The sequence below is a fragment of the Lycium ferocissimum genome, chromosome 6, assembly GCF_029784015.1.
Source record: "Lycium ferocissimum isolate CSIRO_LF1 chromosome 6, AGI_CSIRO_Lferr_CH_V1, whole genome shotgun sequence".
Classification (NCBI taxonomy): Eukaryota; Viridiplantae; Streptophyta; class Magnoliopsida; order Solanales; family Solanaceae; genus Lycium; species Lycium ferocissimum.
In genome coordinates this window covers 2,630,587-2,652,699 of record NC_081347.1, presented here as the reverse complement: position 1 = coordinate 2,652,699, position 22,113 = coordinate 2,630,587, and the positions used below count along the sequence as shown (strand labels likewise).

Below are 22,113 nucleotides of genomic sequence, written 5' to 3'. Positions count from 1 at the left end.
AAATACCATTTTATTGAACCAACCCCCTAAAAATAAATCCACCAAGACCCATCATGTGAAGCTGGTCAATAAAATGGTCAAAATGAGTACCTTTCTATTTCTTCAAAAAAATAGCTTTAAATAAAAATTTTGCTGGCAAATTTAATGAAAAAAATCACTTAAATAGGTTGAGTAACTTTCTAAGTAAAATACCAAATGTTGAGTGACTTTTGAGTTAGAACACAAAGTTGAGTAACTTAGAACTAATGACTATCTGAGATATTATCTCCTAAACTAAAGGTTAAGACTTAAAAGTTGGGATTAATATCTCCTGCGATCATCCGATTAATATCTCTTGCGATCTTCCGACTAAATGTCAGTCAAAAGTCAAAATATAATTTTCACTTTAAAGTAACTCATTAAAGAGTATAAACCTAAAAGTCATTCGGGTCGTTTCTCCAACATATACCCATAGAAAATGTGACATTACAACATAAAATCCGGGAATGAGTTTCTAAAAATGCCACAGCAACTTATAGACCTTTTTTCTGGGAAAAAAAAAAAAAACCATTTACCGCACCGGTGTTTACACCGAAACTTGTAAACTTACTATATTTAAGTACTTTAATGATGTGAGAATGCATATTATTTAACCATGATTAAATGCTAAAGGTGTATGTATAAATACATGTCAAGCATTTATTGCCTTGGTGTAGACACTGAATGAGGGTAAGTTTTCACCGCAAAATACTCTACCAAATAAGCAAATCTCTTCCTCTAGATTTCTTTGAAATATGAGAAGAAAAAGAAAAGATAACAATTGTGAGGATAGATTGTGGTAGGGATAAGATATAAATGGATGATATTTGGGACAAAGTCATATATAGGATATCAAATATGAAAAGTTTCTATGAATATGGGGTCTACTCCAATTGAATTATTGCTAAAATTGGGTCAAGGGGTATACACTGTAGAATTAAATGTGGTACATTTTCATTGAATATCATTCATTCATAATAGACAGGTAAGTAGTAGGAAATTTCTGTGAACTGTAATAGAAGACCCACCTCTCCACCCTCTGTGGCTCCAAACTCGACAGTAATATATACAATGGAGAGCTCAAAGTACAAGCCCATAGAAACTATAAAGAAAAAGAAGGGTAATATCCCAGTAATAACACAGACTTGACTTCACTTATTCATTCAGATTAAAGATAAAAGACCTCTCAATAGCAGTACTAATTTATGGATGGAAAGTGAAAACAAAAAAGTGGGTCCAAAAACGAGTCAATTTGGAATAGAAGAACTGACAAGGAGGAACAAGATATTAACAAAACAAAAAAATTAGTGTTGCAACTTGAAATGCCCATTTTCCGACTTCCTAATTTATCATCATGTTCTCATTATCCAATTATCTCTCACTCAGTAATTAATTGATTGGACAACAATTTCCAAAACCCCATTTCAATGGATAAATCCCCAACTCCTGCAATACTCCCTTCCTCTCTCATTTTACCTGTCCTTTTGGTTTATTCGTACGAAAATATGTTTAAATTTGTTTGTCCTGGTTTAACTAGACATAAGGTTTAAGAAAATAAAGAAATTTTTAAATTTTATGATTTTAAACCAAATATATGTATATTATGTACCAAAATATCTTTTAATTTTGTGGCCTTAAATATGCCACGTGAATTATTTGGAACTATAGAGTTATAATTAGGAAAAAGACATTCTTAATTCGGCATAATACTAGTTGAGATGTCTAAATGCGCATTATCAGAGTTAGAGAGTTCAGTTTAGACCAAGTTAAGGTGTCTAGTTATGTATTATGCGTAAAGAAGACGTTGAAATATGAATAGCAACACAAATAATACAAGCGAAATAGAAACAAATGTTACCATTATATAAATATATATATATATATATATATATATATATATATATATATATATATATATAAAAAAAGGAAAAGGGTCAAAAATGCTCCTCAGCTATGAAAATAGAGCAAAATTCCCCTTGTTTTAACTTTGGTACCAAAAATACCCTTATCACCGGTGGATTGGTCCAAATTTTCCCCTTAACTATGAGAGATAGAACAAATTTGCCCTCCGTTTGAATTTGGTCCCAAATTGCGCTTATCATGAGTAGACTAACTCATATTTGTCCATCAAAACTAACACACTTTCAACTTTTTATTTATATCCATTTGAAATATATTCCATCATTAAGATGGAGTGCTACTGTGCAAGACAATAATCTTAATCTCAAAAATTTCATGTAAAAAATCTTAACCAAAAAATACTCAGATCGAAAATGATTCAAAGACCATTTATTATCTACTCCTCCAACCTGAACAAATCACATTTCCTGAAAATCAGATCTTGGATATCAAAAATAACTTTAAAATATTTTAAGACAATTGTGTCATGACTCCAGTTTTCGATCAAGGATTTGTTTAAATTGAAACACTGATATGTAGGAGTATCATGTACGCATCTCTTATTATTAATGTAAATCATTTAATATGTACAGCACTATTTTCTATCATTTCGTTTTAATTTCCTCTTATTATATATGTTGGTCGTTTGAGTAGAACTGTTGATAGGAAATTTGCGATATTTTTATTTTTTGAAAAAAAATTTATAAAATTGATTTTTATGCATATTGCATAATAAATTTATCTACTCTATCTTGATTACATTTAAATAAAAAAGGTATCATTTGTGAATCTCTGATTTAATGCGTAATTCAGGAAAAAAAATTACGTGTTCTTTTTGTCTTTTTATTCTTCCTCTCATTATTTTAATTTTTTGACCCTAAAATAAAAGTGTTGATTGAAAAAATTGAATTTTGTTAGATTTGAGGGGCATTTTAAAAAAAAATTGTGCAAATTTTTATAAAATTCAGTTTTTTCATGCTAAGTGCAATTTGGGACCTAAGAAAATCCAAATCATGAAAATGAAGATTTTTTAAGAAATTTTAAAAAAATAATCAAGTTTTCCATATTTAAAAAAATCCATGTTTTCAGTTTTTTTTTAAATAGGTTTTAAAAAAAAATCAATTTTTCGGATCTTTTAAATATCCATTTTTCATTTAAAAAAAAATTGACACGTAAGAGAAAAAAATTAAAAAAAAGAAAACTAATAAATATACGTTCGACATGAAGTTAAAATAAGGGCAATTTTGCATTTAAAAAAAGTTTAGAGGGGTAATAGGACCCATAATTGAGGGGCATTAATTATGCCTTATCTCATTTTAATGTGTAATTCTGGAAAAAAAAAAAAAAAAAAAGATAGAAACAAAATAAAAGATGAATGTTTCTGGGAAAAAAATTGTATGTTCTTTTTGTCTTTTTATTCTTCCTCTCTTGTGATTAAATAAAAATATTATTGTTATTAAAATTGTGCTAGTTCCGAGAATTTTCCAAACGAGGGAAAATTTGTTCTATTTCTCATAAGAGGATACGCATCCGTTAAAATAAGTGTTTCCTAGAACATTTTTCCTCCATTAAAAAAAAAAAAAACATAAACAAAATAAAAGATGAATGTTTTCTATGAAATTAAGGAGCTTCTTCTGATTAGAATTATTATTGAGATTCACCGAGATATTCCTATGAGATAACCCTTCAATCACTTGAGCGACCACAACCCTACTTCTGATTTTTGTTTTGCAAAACGCAAGAATTTAAGCTTATTCAAGCGGACGATGGAAGACAGAGGTTGTGAAAACAGAGTACTATAGGCATCACGCCGCTCCAAGTTTTCTAATTTCCCTATCTCTTCTGGCAACCTTTCAAGTTTTGAGAAATTCGACACATTTAGTCCCACCAAGATTTCTTAGATAAATTTCCAGAGATCCGCAATATACCAATGCTGCTTGGAAGTGCAACAACTTTTTTCATACCAGCCAAATATAGCTAGGTAGTATGAGTTAGGTACTGAATTGATGACGGTAGTTCTCTTAACCCACAACGTCACTTCGTCCTTTCTAGAATCTCTGGAAAATTATCTAAACTAGAGCAATCTTGTAAAGATAGATATTCAAGAGATTTCTCGCTAACACATGGAAACCTCTTAAGGCTTTTCCAATCACTCAGATTTAACTTCTACAAGTTTTCTGGAACATCTGAGGGAATGGTGAACCTCTTCAACATGACATACTTGAGAAATTAGCAATTTTGAAAAACCTCTTTCCCTAACTTTTCTCCCTCAAAGATCGGATCAAACCATTAGTCAATGATGAAGCACACAGCTCTACATACTATGACTTTTAGGGGTACTTCTGCTATTAAAATTCTAACAGCAACAGCAAATTCCCAATGCAGAAAGTTTTAGTAGAAAAATGGTATGGATGAGCCATTTTGGTAACGACGATGGTATAACATGCCTATGGCAATGCCTCCTATCATGACCCATGTGGCGTAAATGAAATGAGCTATTTTGGTAACGGCAATGACATAAATCGGAGAACTATCTCCAAAGACCTCGGAGTCTCTCGATTAGATGTCATATTTGAGCCTTTTCCGAATTTAATATGCAGAGTACCAATATTTGAGGGAATGATGGTACATACTAAGTTGATCAGAACTATGCCACTATATAAGAGGATTGATGCTCAAATATCACACAACAGCCAGAGATGTGAAAGGCCTGTGGAACATCAATAATTAGTGCTGCCTGCACTGCTGAAATATTTTCAAAATGGCAGATTAACTTTCTAGCATCCATAACAAATTTCCCCTAATTTTGTAGTATTATCTTTTAACTCACAAGCAGAGACAAGGTGGATAATCAATTGACAAAACTCATTGATGATTATTCTTTGATGAAAACATAATCACCCTTTATAGAGCTCCGGCAAATAGGGGAAAGAAGAAAGAAAACATAAAGGAAAAAAGAAGAAAAACTTTATTAATATTGGAAGAAGACTTTGTAGCTAATAGGAGCGAATTACACAAAACGAGAGAACACAATTTCACTACCAGCTAGGGCAAAAAAAAAAAAAAACAAATCATGAGGCATATATTAAAAGAGAGAACACAATTTCACTAAAGTCCGGGGCTTGTGGGAAAGTACTGCAAAGTTACTGAAGAGATAGGCGCCTCTACTTGTTGCTGCAGATTCAATTTAATCCATCATAACTTATTTTGGGGTTTTCAACAATTTTTGAACTAGAGTTTGTCTTTATTCGGTCCACAAAACTTCTCCACTCGTGATTATGTCCTTCTTATATAAGAAAGAACCCCGCTCTTCCAGGGCTAAAGGAAGGCCCTTAGCATGACTTACTAACTCCAACATTAGCTTCTCAAAACACTCTATCTGGAACTTCTTCCTTGAAAGCATATTGATTGAACAGTTGAATAGCTTCATGGACTAGCAGTGTAGTCACTTCATATAATGCACCATTCTTCCCCATCAGATGCCTGTCTCTAGTTGTTGCTATGATCCTACTACCATTGCCAAACCAATCAAGATCCCTAGGGAAAGAAGAAAGAAAACTAGGTAATCCAAATGGTCCTCGTGATCTACGTATCAAGGCATATAACTAAAACCTTGGGAAAGTCTACGAGCCATAAGGTGCTTCCCTTCCTCCTTATTATTCACGCAATTAGCCTTTTCCTTTAACAGTTCAAAGAGAAGGATATTTTGCAGAGAATGCATTTCATTTTTATTTTCTTTGATATCCGCAAGGAAACAAGCACCATCAAATTGAGATGAGAGTGTATCAAAAATAGCTCTTGCTATTGTCGTTTTACCGACTCCTCCGGTTCCCCAGATCCACACAATTCGAACATCGTTGATTTCCATCTCTAGTAGGGAATTTACTTCCTTTAATGAGTATCTATTCCCACAATATCTTTCAAATAAGATAAAGAAGTATTGCATAATTAGGACAAAATATTGTCAACAAGATCTCGAATATATTACGATTGACCTACAAAAAGTAAGAAGATTGTTGATATATAGGTCAAAAAGTCAAGAACGAGAAGTACTTCCTGTTGTAGATTCTTGTTTAATTATGATAAAGGGACTAAGCACATAAATCAAAAATCCTGAAGAACCACTCAATATTATCTATGTAACAATGTCATTTTGTGATTAAATTAATAGGAACTATCCCTTCTTACTGATAGAATCATATCTAATGTGAAAAGTTTATTTAAGATTCCGTTTGACTCATTTTTTTAGGTCTGAGATTCTTTGTTTTATAGTGTGTGTGTGTGTGTGTGTGTGTGTGTGTCTATATATATAACTATTCCTCCATTTCAGTTTATTTAACTCACCTGTTACGGGTGTCATAACTTGCGAGATGGCCTGCTTCCCTTAAAGCTTCCCTCCATCCTTGCACCTTCTGCTTTCCCTCAACATCATCCTTATAGTTGGATTCGTGTTTGGCAAAGGCTTCTGCAAAGCTCTCCCTTTGGTTTCGAACATGTGATGGATCCACATTATAGAAGACCGGTATGACTCTTTGTACATTTTTGTCCTTCTTGCATTCCATGATCTTCACTAGTTCATGAAAATGACGAGGGCAACTTGAGACTGTTCGATAGCTGTCAAGAGTTCTTCTGAGATCCAATCGCCATGCTCTAGCCTTTGATGATCTTGAAAGGTGAATTTTCCCCTTTTTCTCAAAACTTCGTAAATATGACTTGTAAAATTTCTACCAGTATCTTCGCCTCTAAAACTTAGAAAGACATCGTACTTCCATTGAGGCAACTGCAACAATCGAGTAAGAGAAGATGATGCCATGGATTCAGTTAATTGTTTGGAAAGAAAAAAGAAATGTGTGCATAGAATTATGGTTGTGGTAAACGAAATGTCACCTTTGTTTCATTCTAGACGATCAGCTGGCTTCATTGGTCACGAAGTCATGGTGTTTATTACTGTCATATCTTCTCTTCCTCTTCATAATGTGATGTTCTGTTGGTTCGTCGTTATTTTCCCTCATTTGTAACTCAGGTTCATCTTTATACAACAAACGAAATCCAAACTTCTTCATTTCTCCAGTAAAAGATAACATGATGAGCCCATAGTCATATGGTGCTTTTCCATTTGCCTTTGATGTATCCAATAAGCTAGAAAGAGGTACCAAGAAAAAATGAATAGTAAATTCTGTACCACATTTTGAAAGGTGAATAAGGGAAGTTTCTGGGTCATCCACGACACTCTATCATTATATAAGGGAATCAATTGAAGTGTGATTTCAACTGAGCTGCCAGAGTAACATACAACAAACCCAAGAAGTCATCACGTTCGTATCAATTTTCAGGCAAATTGACTGACACACTTTCCCTGATGGTGGAACCAACTTGGGATCCTCTTCCCATGATGCGAAATGGTAAACACCCTTTGTGACAAGGAACCTGAAACAGAGACATTCTGAAACAAGGCATGTGGAAATGAATTATCAATGGAATTTAGATCCCTTATCACACTATCTAGCATGTGAATCTCTAACCCCAATTTCATGCTTCCGAGGATTTTTGGAAAATTTTCCAGACTAGAACACCCCCGTAGCCACAGATAGTTAAGGGGATCGATGCCGAAATTTTGGAAACCTCTTAAGGCATTTACAATTAGTCAATTCTAATGTACAGAGCCTCTTTAAAAGTCCCAGGGAATGAGGAACCTCTTCAACATTAATACAATTTACCAATTTCAAAGTCCCTAAATTTGGCATACCTGTGAAATCTGGCAACTTTTCAAGATTTATGCAAGATGACAGATTCAAAGTCTCCAAATTTGTCATCCCCGTGAAATCGGGTAACTCTTTAAGCCTTGAGCAGTTTGATAAGTCCAATAACCGAAGAGCACAAAGAATAATGGATGATGGTAGTTCCCTTATCCTAGAGTCAAACATCTTAATCTCTAACTCCGGCTTCATTCTTCCGAGGATTTCTGGAAATTTCTCTAAACAAGCAACCCTCTAGAAACAGATATTCAAGAGATTCCCCATTAACACGTGGAAACCTCTTAAGGCTTTCACAATCATTCAAATTTAATTGAATGAGTTTTCTGGAATATTCCAGGGAATGGTGAACCTCTTCAAGACTACTACATCCCTCCAGATCCAAATACTCCAAATTTGGCATCCCGGTGAAATCCGGTGTTCGTATCAAATTTCTAGAGTACATGAGATCTAGTGTTTGGAGAGAAGGGAAATGTTGTATAGAACACATAAAGAATGAGTTAAGACAAACAAGAAAAGCCCGCTAAATAGAATTAGGCAGAATATCTAAAGACCTCTTTAAACTTGGTGTGTTTAATCTTAAATTCCTCTAAATTATCAGAATTAGCCAAATAAATTTGTTTTGCCTAAAAGTGCAGTTCTAGCAAGGTTTTTTACTAATTTGACCCGAAAATCTAAAAACTTAATGAATTTTAAAAAAGTAAAAAGAAAAATTTAATTTTTAGGGGGGTTAAAACCAAATATCCATTCAGTAGGTAATTAAGACTATTAATAGTTTAGAGGGATCTGAATAAAACACATCAAGTTTAGGGGGGTCATTTGATATTCTGCCACTAAGAAAATGTTTGAATGGGTTTTAAAATTGAGCTTCTTATTAAAATGACGATGAGAAGATTAGGACAAAGACATAACGATATTATGGATAATCTAAGAACTAACCCAAACTAATATATAACATATTAGTTTGAGTTTTAAGAATTAATATTTCCATCGTCCCAATTTATCTTGTGGTGCTTGATTGGCCACATAATTTAAGATAGAAAGAAAGACTTTTAAAAACTTATGATTTAAAACAAGCCATAAAAATTTGTGTGGCTATAAATCATCTCATTAAGGATTTTCTAAATATAGAAATATTTCATTTTTTCTGTTAAAAAAGAAAGTGTGTGCATAAAATGGACGAGGAGGAGTAACTTTTTCATTTAAGCACATGCATTAATTCCAGAGTTACCGGTCACCGGCCAAACATTTAGATGTATGGATGAAAGTATCAATTGTTCAAGGTTGAGGCAAAAAGTTGATTTCTAAAGTGAAATTGGGGGATTAAAACAATTATATTTCTGGGCATCAAATGAGCTTTGTTTTTTTGAATTTTATGTTTTCTAGTGTTCCTAAAAGGTACTATTAAAAAATTTACCCTCTCAGACAAAAAAGAATAACCAAATTCGGATTATAAGGGTTTACTCAAAATTTTGTATGAATAGATTTTTTTTGTAATATTAATATGAAAATTACATGTCCAGAAACAAAAGAAAAAGTGTATTGTAAGGAAAAGATATTGTTAGATATATTTAGAAATAGTTGAAAAACATGTAGCTGAAGAAAAAATGTTTATCTTTGAAGAAGTGTAATATTGAATGGGAAAAAAAAAAAGTGTTATTCCTATTTCTGAGCCGAGGGTCTATCGGAAACAACCTCTCTACCTTCCAAAGTAGAGGTAAGGTCTGCGTACACTTTATCCTCTCCAAAGCCCACTTGTGGGATTTCACTGGGTATGTGTTGTAGAAAAAACAAAGTGTTAAATTCAGAGGCAATATATGAAAGTTTATACATTATACAATTTAGGAAATGTTAGAAAGATTGAAGAAAACATTACAAAAGGACGTATATAATATTACAGAAAATAGTTGTACAGAATGAATTCCTTAAAAGTATTCCTTGATGTCCCACCATATACAACCTAAGATGAGATTCATATCTTAATGGGAAAATGTTTAAATGAGTTTTTAAATTGAGCTTCTTAGTTAAAATGATGATGGGAAATTTGGAAAATGGGACATAAAGATCTTACAATAATGCTCTGAGAACAACCCAAAACAATTTAATATGTATTAATTTGAGTTTATGGAATTAATAACCCTTTTCATTTAAGGACATACATCCATAACTCTAGGAGAAGCCAAAATTGAAAGTATCTCAAATAAAACTTAAGAAAAGCAATAATAATTTCTCATTGCCAAAGGACAATAATAGTTAGAGAGAAAGAAAAGTAAAATAGAATTCAACTACTGTACCTTTATTTGAGGCCATAAATGACGTAGTGAACTGAACTGGAGTTTAAGATGAACAAGTCTTTTGGGTTCAAAATTGCCCGGCAATGACTCCCACGATAGTGATCCCAGACAAACCAACGCAAGTTGTTGGGCAAGTATTCAATGCAACCATGGAATTTGGAGCCACCATGGATCCGCCGGAACCGGTCACGTATGTATAATATCCTAAGCCTTTTCATATTTTCCATAGCCACTTTGCTAAACTGTAGTTCTTCAAAATGAAGAAACCAAATTGCTTCTAATGCCTTGGTCCCCTGGTAAAAAGATCATTAAATTAAAAAGTATAACTTCATATGTCGTATAAAATTCGCTTGCCAATATGACACTCGCAATAGCGAACTTCATCATGTTTTTAATTTATAAAAGCACTTTTAAGTTCTTGAATTGCACCATTAATTTTTTTTTTTTTTAAGGTACAATATTACTAAGTTCCTTTTTAAGAAGTATGTTGCTTCAGAGAAATACTTTGTGCAATTAATTTTATAATAATATATTTCTGAGAACTTCTTTAGTGTCAAGTCTAAAAGTTTTTCATGCAATGTCAGAACAAAATTAATTGAAACAATACCAATAAATTATAATTTTTAAAAATTAAAATAATCAATGCTAAAGTGAACCCTTATTGAGTTATTATATGTAAAGAATGTCATACACATATAAAGTTAATCCAAGAATTAAACAGATTAACTGGCTACTAGACTAATTCATGGCTTAATAACATAAGCATAACTAATTAGGCAACGCTACTTGACGAATCAGGCAACATCAGGCAAGATAATGTTACTTTTGCTTCTCCTACTAAAGTAAACAACTAAAATTACGTACGTGCGAGAATATGAAGCAAGAGGAACAAATAATTAGAATTGACTGACCCTATGTCTTTGGAATATGAAAAATAAAAATTGAATATTTCTGCATTGCTTAGCCCACTTACCATATTGTTGTTCATGAGTTTTTTGAAATCTTCAGCAAGCCATAGTTTGCTACGTTCTCCCAGATTCTTTTGCCTGCTCACTGCATATTTACTCATATCTTGAATTAAGTCATGCATTTCAATCGTATCATTTTCGGAGATGAACACAAGAGATTTGTCAATTAGGCCACGCAATCCAATAGTAGCTTTTAGATCACAGCTATCAAGGATTTGCAAGATCTCATCTTTTTCTTTCCCTCGTAAGAAGCATGCTATATCTAGAAATATCTCTTTTTCGGGCTCCAAACCATCATAACTTATTTTGAGCTTGTCATGAACAATTTTTGAAGAGTTTGTCTCTAGTTGGTCTACAACACTTCTCCACTCAGTTATGTCCCTCTTAAATAAGAAAGAACCCCACACTTTCAGGGCTAAAGGAAGGCCATCAGCATGACTTACCACCTCCAACGTTAGCTTCTCAAAAGACTTATCTGGAACTTCATCAATGAAAGCATATTGATTGAACAATTGAATAGCTTCATGGCCAACTAGTTTAGTCACTTTATATACATGCTTTCCCAACAAATGTCTGTTTCTAGTTGTTGCAATAATCCTACTGCCCTTGCCAAACCAACCAATATCCCCGGCAAGGTAATCCAAATGGTCTGGATGATCTATGTCATCAAGCACAACTAAAACCTTCTTAGAACAAAACATAAGAGCCATCAAGCGCTTTCCATCATCCTCATTGTTCACGTAATGAGCTTTTTCCCGTAACAGTTCCGAGAGAAGGATATTTTGCAAATGCATACATTCGTTTTCTTTAATATCTGCAAGGAAACAAGCAACTTCAAATTGATACGAGAGTGTATCAAAAATAGCCCTTGCTATTGACGTTTTACCAATTCCCCAGATCCCCACAATCCGAACATCATTGATTTCCATCTGTAGCAGGGATTTTACTTCCTCTAAATGAGTATTTATTCCCACAATATCTTTCAAATAAGATAAAGAAGTCTTGCATAATTTGGAAATTTGGTCAACAAGATCCCGAATACATTCTGATTCAATCCTACAAAAAGTAAGAAGATTGTTGATATATACAGGTCAAAAAGTCAAGAACGAGAAGTACTTCACACTGTAGATTACTGCATAATTATGATAAAGGGACTAAGCACATAAATCAAAAATCCTGAAGAACCACTCAAAATATTATCTATGTAACAATGTCATTTTGGTGATTAAATTAACAGGAACTATCCCTTCTTACTGATAGAAACATATCTAATATGAAAAGTTTATTTAAGATTCCGTTTGACTCATTTTTTTGTCACGGGTGTCTTTGTTTTATTGAGAATAGTAGCTAGTCCACTTCCCCTTAAAGTTACGGGTGTGCCCTCCCATCCTTTCACCTTCTGCATGCCCTCTACATCATCCTTATACCTTAATTCATGTTTTGCAAAGGCATCTGCAAAGCTCTCACTTTGGTATCGAACATGTGATGGATCCACACCATAGAAGACCGGTATGACTGTTTGTCTATTTTTGTGCTTGCATTCCATAATCTTCACTAGTTCATTCAAGCACCATCTGGATGTAGCATAATGCTTTGAGAAAATAACGAGGGCAACTTGAGACTCTTCGATAGCTGTCAAGATTTCTTCTAAGATCGAATCGCCATACTCTAGCGCTATATTATCTTTAAAGGTGTGTATTCCCCTATTTTTCAAACCTTCGTACAAGTGACCCGTAAATTTGTCCCGCATATCTTTACCTGTATAACTTAGGAATACATCATACTTCCGTCGAGGAGAGTATTTTGAACTACTCGCAAAAGAAGAAGATGATGCCATGGATTCAATTGTACGTCTGAAAAAGAAAACACAAACTGTGTGGATAGATTGTAGTTGCGGTAATAAGATGACTAGTTTGACCACTTTACAACTAGTTTTTCACCTTATATTTTTTAGAATTAGATTTATATTCAAAATAAAGTTATGTCTTGATTAAAAATAGCTTAAATCAAAACCTTAAAAAATAAAACACTTAAACCTTAAACAAAACTTACTTGCACCTTTTCTTTAAAATGATTATCCGAACGTACATGCATTCTTGATGTATTGGGCCTACATTATTGTATGGAAAAAAATATCGGGTTCTATATAAAATATTGACGTTTGGAGTCTTGGCCTTAGACTATGTCGTCGGTCAAAGTATAAAAAAACACTAAGTTTTTTCAAACAAAACTTACCGGGCACCCACCCTAAAATGACTATCCGAACGTCTATGTATCCTTGATGTATTGGGCCTACATTATGTACGCAGAAAAAAATATCGGGTTCTATATAAAATATTGACGTTTGAGTCTTACAAACCGTTGGTCAAAGTATGGAAAAAACACTAAGTTTTTTCAAACAAAACTTACTTCGGCACCTTTTCAACCCTAAAATGACTATGAACGTCTATGTATCCTGATGTATTGGGCTACATTATTGTACGCAAAAAAAAAATATCAAGTTCGATATAAAATATTAACGTTTCGGAGTCTTGACACACGACTAATCGTTGGTCAAAGTATGAAAAAAACACTAAGTTTTTTCAAAAAAAAAAAAAAGTTTACCAAAGTGCTTAATATAGCGCGGTAAAATCTTGCGCTATGCAAAAAAAAAAAAATTCTTTAGCTCGGAAAATCTTGCGCTAAAGCTACTCCGTCTCCGTAACTTTTTTTTTTGTTGGGGTATTTTGGTTCACTTGATTTTTTATTGAGTCATTTTGGTTAGGACCCCAAAATGAACTATACACGGGAAAAGAAAGATAAATCAAACGGTATTAGATAGACCAAGATCCTAGCAAAATAATAACAGGAAAACAAAAGAAGAATTAAAAAAGATAAAAGGTGCACCGTCAAAAAAATCTATATGTGTTCTCAATATTCTTTGATTCTCAACTTAAAAAAAAAAAAACAAGAACCCATTTATTTGTTCACCATAAAATAAAAAAAAATAAAAAAAAAGAGGAGGAAAAGTAATTAATAAGAAGAAGAAAATGAAGGGAATAGTTGAAGATGGTGCAAGGAAAGAGAGGAGACAAAGATCCGAGCCCAATAAAATGTAGGCCTCATTCACGCACAAATTTTGTGCGTGAAAGGCCAAACTGTTATTTTTGCAGTTTGGTCCTTTCACACACTAAATTAGTGCATGAATCCTATTTATGTTATTTTTTTTTTTGTATTAATTTGGTTTAATTTTTTTTTTTGTCTTATAAAAATCACGGATTCTTAAAAAAGCGCTCGGATAAGAACATTAATACAATAGAAAGCTAAAAGATCCCATGAGGTTACAAATTAGAGAGAGAGAAAAAAGAGGAACTTTCTGAGAAAGAAAAATGAATCACTTGCCCTCTCCTTAATCATTACTGACTAATTTATTCATGAGATTGTAAAATATGTTAATAGACTTTTTTAGTCACCAAAAGCAGACGACTTTGACTTCAAAAGGTCCTACTTTTGTTTGTGCAGATGGAAGTGAAAACAAAAGTCTTAGGGCCCGTTTGGCCATAAATATCAAAAGTTTTTTCACTTTTTTTGAAATTTTTGAAGTTGGAGTTGTGTTTAGCCATAGTTTTTAAAATTATAGTTTTTAGTGAAATATAGTGTAAAAAAGTGAAAAAGTTGAAAAATTTTGAAAAACAAGTTTTTCTTGTTTTCAGTATTCCAGAATACAACTCCGGAAAAAAGTGAATAATTTTTATGGCCAAACTCTAAAAGTGAAAAAAGTGAAAAAAAATTTCGGAAAAAAGTGAATAATTTTTATGGCCAAACTCTAAAAGTGAAAAAAGTGAAAAAAAAATTCGGAAAAAAATGAATAATTTTTAACAACGCCCACTTATTCTTTCTTTTTGGGAAAAGAAGAATCAACAAAAATGAATTAAAAAAGAGAGAACAGAGGAGGAGGAGGAAGAAAATATTAACAAAAATTGGGATACCTTGTAATTCTGTTCCAACAAAAAAATTCCAATTGGATCTCTGTCCCTTTCTCTAACTTAACATACTTCTTCTCCTTTATTTTTAATTTTTGGGGGAAAGTTAGGCGGTAATTTTAAAAGGATAAAACGAATTTTGTTAATGATTTTGCAAAGAAAAAGGAAAAAAAGAATAGATTAAGGGTAAATAGTAATAGCAATTATAAATGGATAGAATGCAAAACAAAAAAATGGAAAAGGTCCGAAACTAAGCATAATACACTGGCATACTCCGTTTTATGGGGCATACTTTTAGTTATATCTTATGGGGCACACGTTTAGTTAAGGTATAATTAAAAGTATACTATGCATGGGAAAGTATCTACATAAGCGCGAAACTTTTTCATGATAACGAGCATAACGAACTAAAAGTTTGCCTTGAAAAGTAAAAAAAATAAAATATAAAAAATAAAATATATGCCTCAAAACGCAAAGTATAATTAAAAATGCTAACGGAGCGCGAAATTCAAACTCGCTTATGATTTTTTTAAAATTTTTAGTGAAACGTGAGTTCGAAATACGCAACAAATGAGTTTTAGGCGAAGGGCAAAACTTAAAAACCAACAATTTAAGGGGCAAAATTAAAAGACCACCCCAAAAGAAGGGCAATTCTGCGAATTGTCCTTCTAATTCAGACTTAAATTAAAACCCATCCCGCTCCTAACACAATCACAAATTTCCAATGCTCAATAATTTCTCTTTACGTACGGACTAATTAGGTATTCTCTACGGACTAATTAGGTATTCTCTGACGCTAGAAATTTTCTAACTTTCTAACACACAGTAACAAAATAATTAGCAAAATTGGTTTGTTACAAAATAAGCTTGATACAAAAGTCAAATTAACCAGAGCAATTGAAGGATATTCCTCATTAAGGCTATTAATGTCTTATAAGGGATGTGCTGCAATAACCTTCTTTGTCAACTAGATGAAGAATTGCAGAATTCTACATATCTTTTTTTTTGGGGGGGGGGGGGGGGGGGGGGGGGGGGGGGGGGGGGGTGTGGGGTGCGGGATTTAGAAAATTAACCAACAGAACATCCTATAATTCAATGCAATAATTTCCCAACACCACTGTTTCTGGTAGTTATTTACAAATGTCATGATAACTTCATTAAGCTTATACTCCCTCCATCTCAAATCATCTGCCGTGATTTCTAAAAATAGTTGTCTAAAATTATTTGCTGTTTTAGAAATTCAAGACAAAAATAATTATTTTTTCTCATCCCAAAAGGAAGAATCATTGAGCTCTACATCCCAAAGGAAGAATAGTTGCTCTACCACTCGAGGTATGTTCGATTCCTGCAAATAGTTCCCCTTGGGTCCACTTGCTTTGTGACGTGACGCAACTTACTCATAGTTTCAATGCTTCTTTCATCCACCCATTTTGGCACAGCTTTTGTGCTTCGCGCGCATTCATCTGCAATTTGTTTTTGGAAGCTACTTGTCAGCAAAAGCAAAGATGTGAATTCATTTCATTATGAAACTAGGTATTCTGGTCCAAAAGAGGTGCCACTGTCACCTCTACTAAAAATGGATTAGAGCATACCAAAGTTCTTTCGTGAAGCTTTTTCTCATGGGAAGAATCTAGTTGTTCTGTTACAAATAGAGGAAATATGTGCCGTTCATATGCACACAGTGTCCCCAGTTTTCTTCTCAAATACCGTATTCCCATTTTGCACAAGAATTTAGTTGTTCTGTTACAAATAGAGGAAATATGTGCCGTTCATATGCACACAGTGTCCCCAGTTTTCTTCTCAAATACCATATTCCCATTTTGCTCTGCAACAATGATCCAAAACCAAAAGACTGGAACTTGTTAAAACCACTTAAAAAGTAATCGAGATATAAATGTTGTTACTTTATCAAGATCGATTTCCAACAAGAAATAGCAGACAGTAAGATAAAAAGGATCGTTATTCCCGATTTGAAACGATCACATCATATCTAACCAGGAATTAGTGCAAACGGTTTTGAGAGGTAGGGCTTCTTAAGTAACATTTGGTATAATAATCTAGGACTCAATATTTTTCAAGAAATTTGAAATATCATGACCCTTTTAACTCTACACAATTAGTATTCTTTTATTATCCGATGTAATAAGCAAGTTAACAGAGACTTGTTGCTTATTTTCACCTTCACGAGGGAGAACAAACCTCAACTTCACCTCTTACTCAAGCTTCCTCCACTGTCTCACATCATTTGTTTCATCTTTTACCCAACTCCTACCATAACAAGAGAGATATTTTTATTTAAAAGTTAAAACAGAGATTCACCCTAATGAGACTATCAGAGAGCATAAAAAGTGAACTATTTGTAAGTTTTGTAGCCATCGATCAGTGGTTACCTTTGGGAATAACAACCGTTGGCTTTTTTCTATGAGAAGAACCTCAAAGGCATCTTCATCTACAAATGATAGCCAGTGAAATCTTTATATTTGATAGTGTATACATCTGCAGAAAGACATGATGAGAGCAGCAGATATAGTTAATACTTGAATCACAACCTTAACATCATACATTTTCCAGATGAAAATCATACAACAAAGTCAAAATCTGAAACTAGCTACTCAATAAAAACAGAATACTGGCTTGCAATGGATGAATTAAGATGGAGCACCAAGATATGACGCAAGTAGCAAGAGTCCGGAGCCTAAGGGGCATATTTTTGCACTCAAAAGATCAAAGGGGGTTGGCATTTCCAAGATAAATCAAAAGGGGTTTATCGTGGATTGCCCCACGTTTTGCAGCTCCTTTTAACGGAGCATTGTAACGTCTGTCTTCGACAAAAAAAAATTACTAAATCGTGGACCAGTCCACGTTTTGCAAAGATGTTTTTTTTTTTAAATCGTGGCCTGGTCCACGTTTTGCAAAACATATTTTTGCAACTCGTGGAACAGCCCACGTTTTGCGAAAACAGATTTGCCTCAAATTTTTTTGGCTAAATCGTGCGGCTGTCGATTATATTCCGTTTATTTTATTGTCTTGTTCTCTTTTTTCTTTTGTCCACTGAGCGTTTTTTGTTCTCTCCAACTTGAGGAAATAAGAGCTAAATGAAAGCATCAACTTTATGAATTTTACAAGATCACGATGGAAAAAAAGTTAGAAGGTCAAGCCGTATTAACATGTTATGTTATACTCACTTTTAATATGAAATGAACTTTTCTGAGTTTTAGACAAGATTTCATCATAAATACAATAATTACCTCCTCAAGTTTCTCACATGTGGGTTCATAATACAATCAAACATCTCTATAATGGTAGCGTTTGTCCGAAAAGCATTGTTATTGTAAGGTGTTGTATATCTTACGACGTTTGATGTTAGATTTCATTTAGTTGTTATAAACAAAACTATGCAATTTTTTTTTTTTTTTTTTTACTTTTTATGCTAGTATAAATGAAACCAAAAATACTTGTTAATTTTAAAATTCCAATTGATTTTCATATTTCATTAATTAAAAATTGAAAAGACTAATAAATTACTAAGAAATCCATAACTAGTTATACCATACTGATAAAGAATTAAAATCTAAGGAACGCATGCATTTAAAATTAATTGAAAATTTAAATTTTCAAATTTGATGTAAGAGCTCTAAAATTGTAGATTGTTTCATAAATTCCGTCTGTAGTAATAATATAACGTTTGAGCGACGAAGATTTTTTATCAAACTTTCAACAAAATGGAAAATAGCTTTCCCTTGAAAGTCGTTTAAGAACATAATAGTATAATTAAAAAAAAGTTAGATATTCGTACTTGAAATTTACTATGTGCATGACATTAATGATGATAATCATAAATATTTTAATATTTTATTTTATAGATAATATATTTCTTACAAAATATTATTACACAATATTTGAGTGTGGCTGTTATAGAGAGGTAATTTTACAAAGAGTGTACCGCTATAATAAATTCCATTGCAGTTATAGGCAGAATACTGTTATAGAAAAGTAAAATATAACAAAAAAAATCAGTTGCGGAGAAAATCAGGTCGTTATAGTGGTGAAATGTTGTTATGACGAATGACAATTATAGAGAGCTTTGACTGTAGACGTTAGTTTAATTTTCACAGTCCTTTTTTTCTTGCCAATTCCTCACTATAATAGAAAAATAGAATAGAATCAAAATAAAAATAAAAAGCAGGCAATTTAAACAACCTTAACGATATTTTCATTAATGCAGAACCGCATCTATATGCAAATAGGGGTACAAGAAGTTTGGAAACGTGGACAGCACCACGTTTTAGCCAAAAACAAATTGAGGCAAATAGTGCGTTCAGTCCACGTTTGCCCAAATCATTTTTTCGCAAAACGTGGGTGGTCCACATAATTTACCTTAGTATTTTTATTTTTGTTAAATTTTGTTGAAGCCAGACGTTACAATCTTTCCGTTAAAAGGAAATTGCGAGCGTAGGGCGATTGACCCACGATAAACCCTTTTTGGTTTATTGTGGAAATACCAACCCCCTTTGATTTTTTAGGTGCAAAAATATGCCCTTTAGGCTCCGGAGGCCAAGTAGCAAGATGTCATAGAATTCTCCACTAGCTGTCACTTCAGTCCCAGCACCCAGACCACGTATCTGATCCCGAAAGTTGTGCCAATGGGTGTTCCTTATTGTATCTTTGCACCTCGACGGTCCTTTTTCAGTTGACAACATCCACGATCTCAACATATATATCTCAAGACCTTCATATGCATCAATTTTGTCAGATAACACAATAGCACAAGTACAAGAAAACAAAACATATACTAATACATGCTTGTGAACTACTCAAATTTTGTGAGAAACGACAATATTCTGTCATGGAAGGGTTGCTGTTGAACTTGATTGAGTCACTTAAAGATTATTTTGGTGACCTAATCGAACATTACATACTTTAGAAATTAGCAAGTTAAAAATCTGCACACATATTCCAGTCAGATTTCTTTCGCTCTCTCACTCTCACTTTCTCCCTCAAAAGAATTAGACAAATCAGTAGTCAGTGATGAAGCACATTTAGTTAGAGCATGATCACTACCTTTCGACAAGAAATTCTGGTTTTCTTGCCCCAGATTAATCAACTGTTGATCAAATTGTAGCAACTGCCGCATAAACTCCTCAGCATATGCACTGGCCTGAAAACCCCACCAAAAAAATTCACTTCATGGAGGCAAAACTAGTTCTGTAACTAATGCAGCACATAAATAAAGGAAGAACTCACACTTAATGGTTCAAGCATAAGGGTCTGAACAGTGATATCTGAAAGTTCTAGCTGTAATCGGCTTTCTCAATGAGGATCTATTGAAGATAAAATCATACAATTAGATCTCTTATTTATCTATCATTTTAATTAATTGGACAATAATTTCCAAAACCACATTTCTATGGGTAAATCCCCCAATTCTTGCAATACTCCCTCCCTCTCCCTCATTTTACCTCTCTTTTTGGCTTTTAGCATGTTTATTAGTACTTCCCGTCTCAAATTATCTGTCGTGGTTATTAAAAATAGTTATCTCAAATTATTTATCATTTTAGAAGTTTAAAAAATAATTAATTATTTTTTCCTCATTTTGCCCTTAGTAGAATTAAATTCAGTTTGTTATATATAAAATGTTGAATTCTTTTAGCATAAGGGAATATTTTAGTCTAGTGGGCAAGGGTTCGTTCAGGCAAAAACTTATCTGCACCGGGTGTTTATATCAAATCAAATAAACTTACCACGGTTAAGTAATTTAATGAGGTGGTAATTTATACTAATTAACCATGATTAAATGAAAATAGTGCATGTGCAAAACGTGGCATACATCTATTAGTTTGTATGAAGATGGGGTCTACTCATTGAATTAGTGGACCTAGTCAAGTGGTATATACTGTAAATGGGATACGTTTTTTGAATAACTATTATTCATTCACAATAGAGAAGTAAGTACCGTAGGAAATTTCTGTGAACTGTAATAGAAGACCCACCTCTCCATCCTCCATCCACAGCAATATGTACACAGTAGACAGCTCAAAGTACAAGCAGATGAAGCAAAGAAAAAAGAAGGATAGAGACCTATCAATAAGTGGTCGTTTGGTTCATGGTATAAGAGAGAGGTTATCCCGTGCGCTAATTTTTATACGCGTTTGGTATAATTGTATAAAATAATCCCGAATAAATTTATCAGACCAAACGCAAAATTTAAATTACTTAATAAACTCTTATACGCGCTTAACTATTTTGCGGGGGATTATTTTATACCATCTTTTAGATGGTATAAAATGTCATTGTGCTATGGGATAAATTAGTCCGGGATTATAATGGGAAGGATTTATTTCGACTCAAAGAACCAAACGACCACAAGAGTACTAATTGATGGATGGAAAGTGAAAACAAGAAGGTGGGTCCATAGAAGAGTCAATTTGGAATAGAAGAATAGAGGAAGAAGAAATTTAACAAAAAAGTAACTTGGGATAGAAAATAGTTGAAATGTATAGTCATGAAAAAATCCCCAATTTTGATATATGGTGCTGGTTGAAGGCTTGCAATCTTTCTTCTTCTACTAGCTATGCCCATTAATAAATTAATTAACTGGACAACCATTTCCAAAACCCCATTTCTATGGGTAAATCCCCAGTTCCCATTTTACCCCCTCTCCTTCTCATTTTAGTTATTTATTACTCTCTCTGTTCACTTTTACTTGTTCATCATACGAAAAATATATTTTTATTTTTACTTGTCCTCTAGATAATTTTTTTTTCTTGTTTCATCCTTAACATTAATTATTCATTTTCAAATTATTTCTCATATCTATTGAGACCATACACCAATTAATATGGTACTATAGTAATATATATACTTCATTTATTAATTCTTAAGGGCATGCAAAGTCAAAAGTGGACAAGTAAAAGTGAACGGAGAGAGTATTAGGAAAATATGTTTAAATTGGTTTGTCTTAGTTTAACTCCGCACAAAGTTTAAGAAAATAAAGGAGAATTTTAAATCTTGTGATCTTAAACTAAATATACGAATAATGTACCAAAATACCTTTTGATTTGTGGTCTTAAACATATCATGTAGAATGCTGGAATTATAAAGTTGCCAAATTAGGAAATAAACATTCCTTTTTAAATAGACAAAAATGAAAAGTAAGACAACCAAATTAAAACCAAGGAAGTATGTACAATCTATAATTCACTAAATTATTTTAATTTAC

General features: G+C 33.0%; 1 long non-coding RNA gene and 2 pseudogenes across 1 annotated transcript; all 3 read right to left on the bottom strand.

Moving 5' to 3' along the window:
* Positions 1–5,099: 5,099 nt before the first annotated feature.
* On the bottom strand, positions 5,100–6,770 carry LOC132060485 (TMV resistance protein N-like; annotated as a pseudogene).
* Positions 6,771–6,824: 54 nt separating this feature from the next.
* Positions 6,825–22,113, bottom strand: part of LOC132060484 (TMV resistance protein N-like) — a 16,731-nt pseudogene continuing 1,442 nt past the window's right edge.
* Positions 15,963–17,163, bottom strand: LOC132058906 (uncharacterized). The gene is made up of 2 exons (XR_009415454.1): positions 17,074–17,163; positions 15,963–16,357 (listed from the first exon to the last, which is right to left on the bottom strand). It is a non-coding gene; the product is annotated as an uncharacterized LOC132058906 (long non-coding RNA).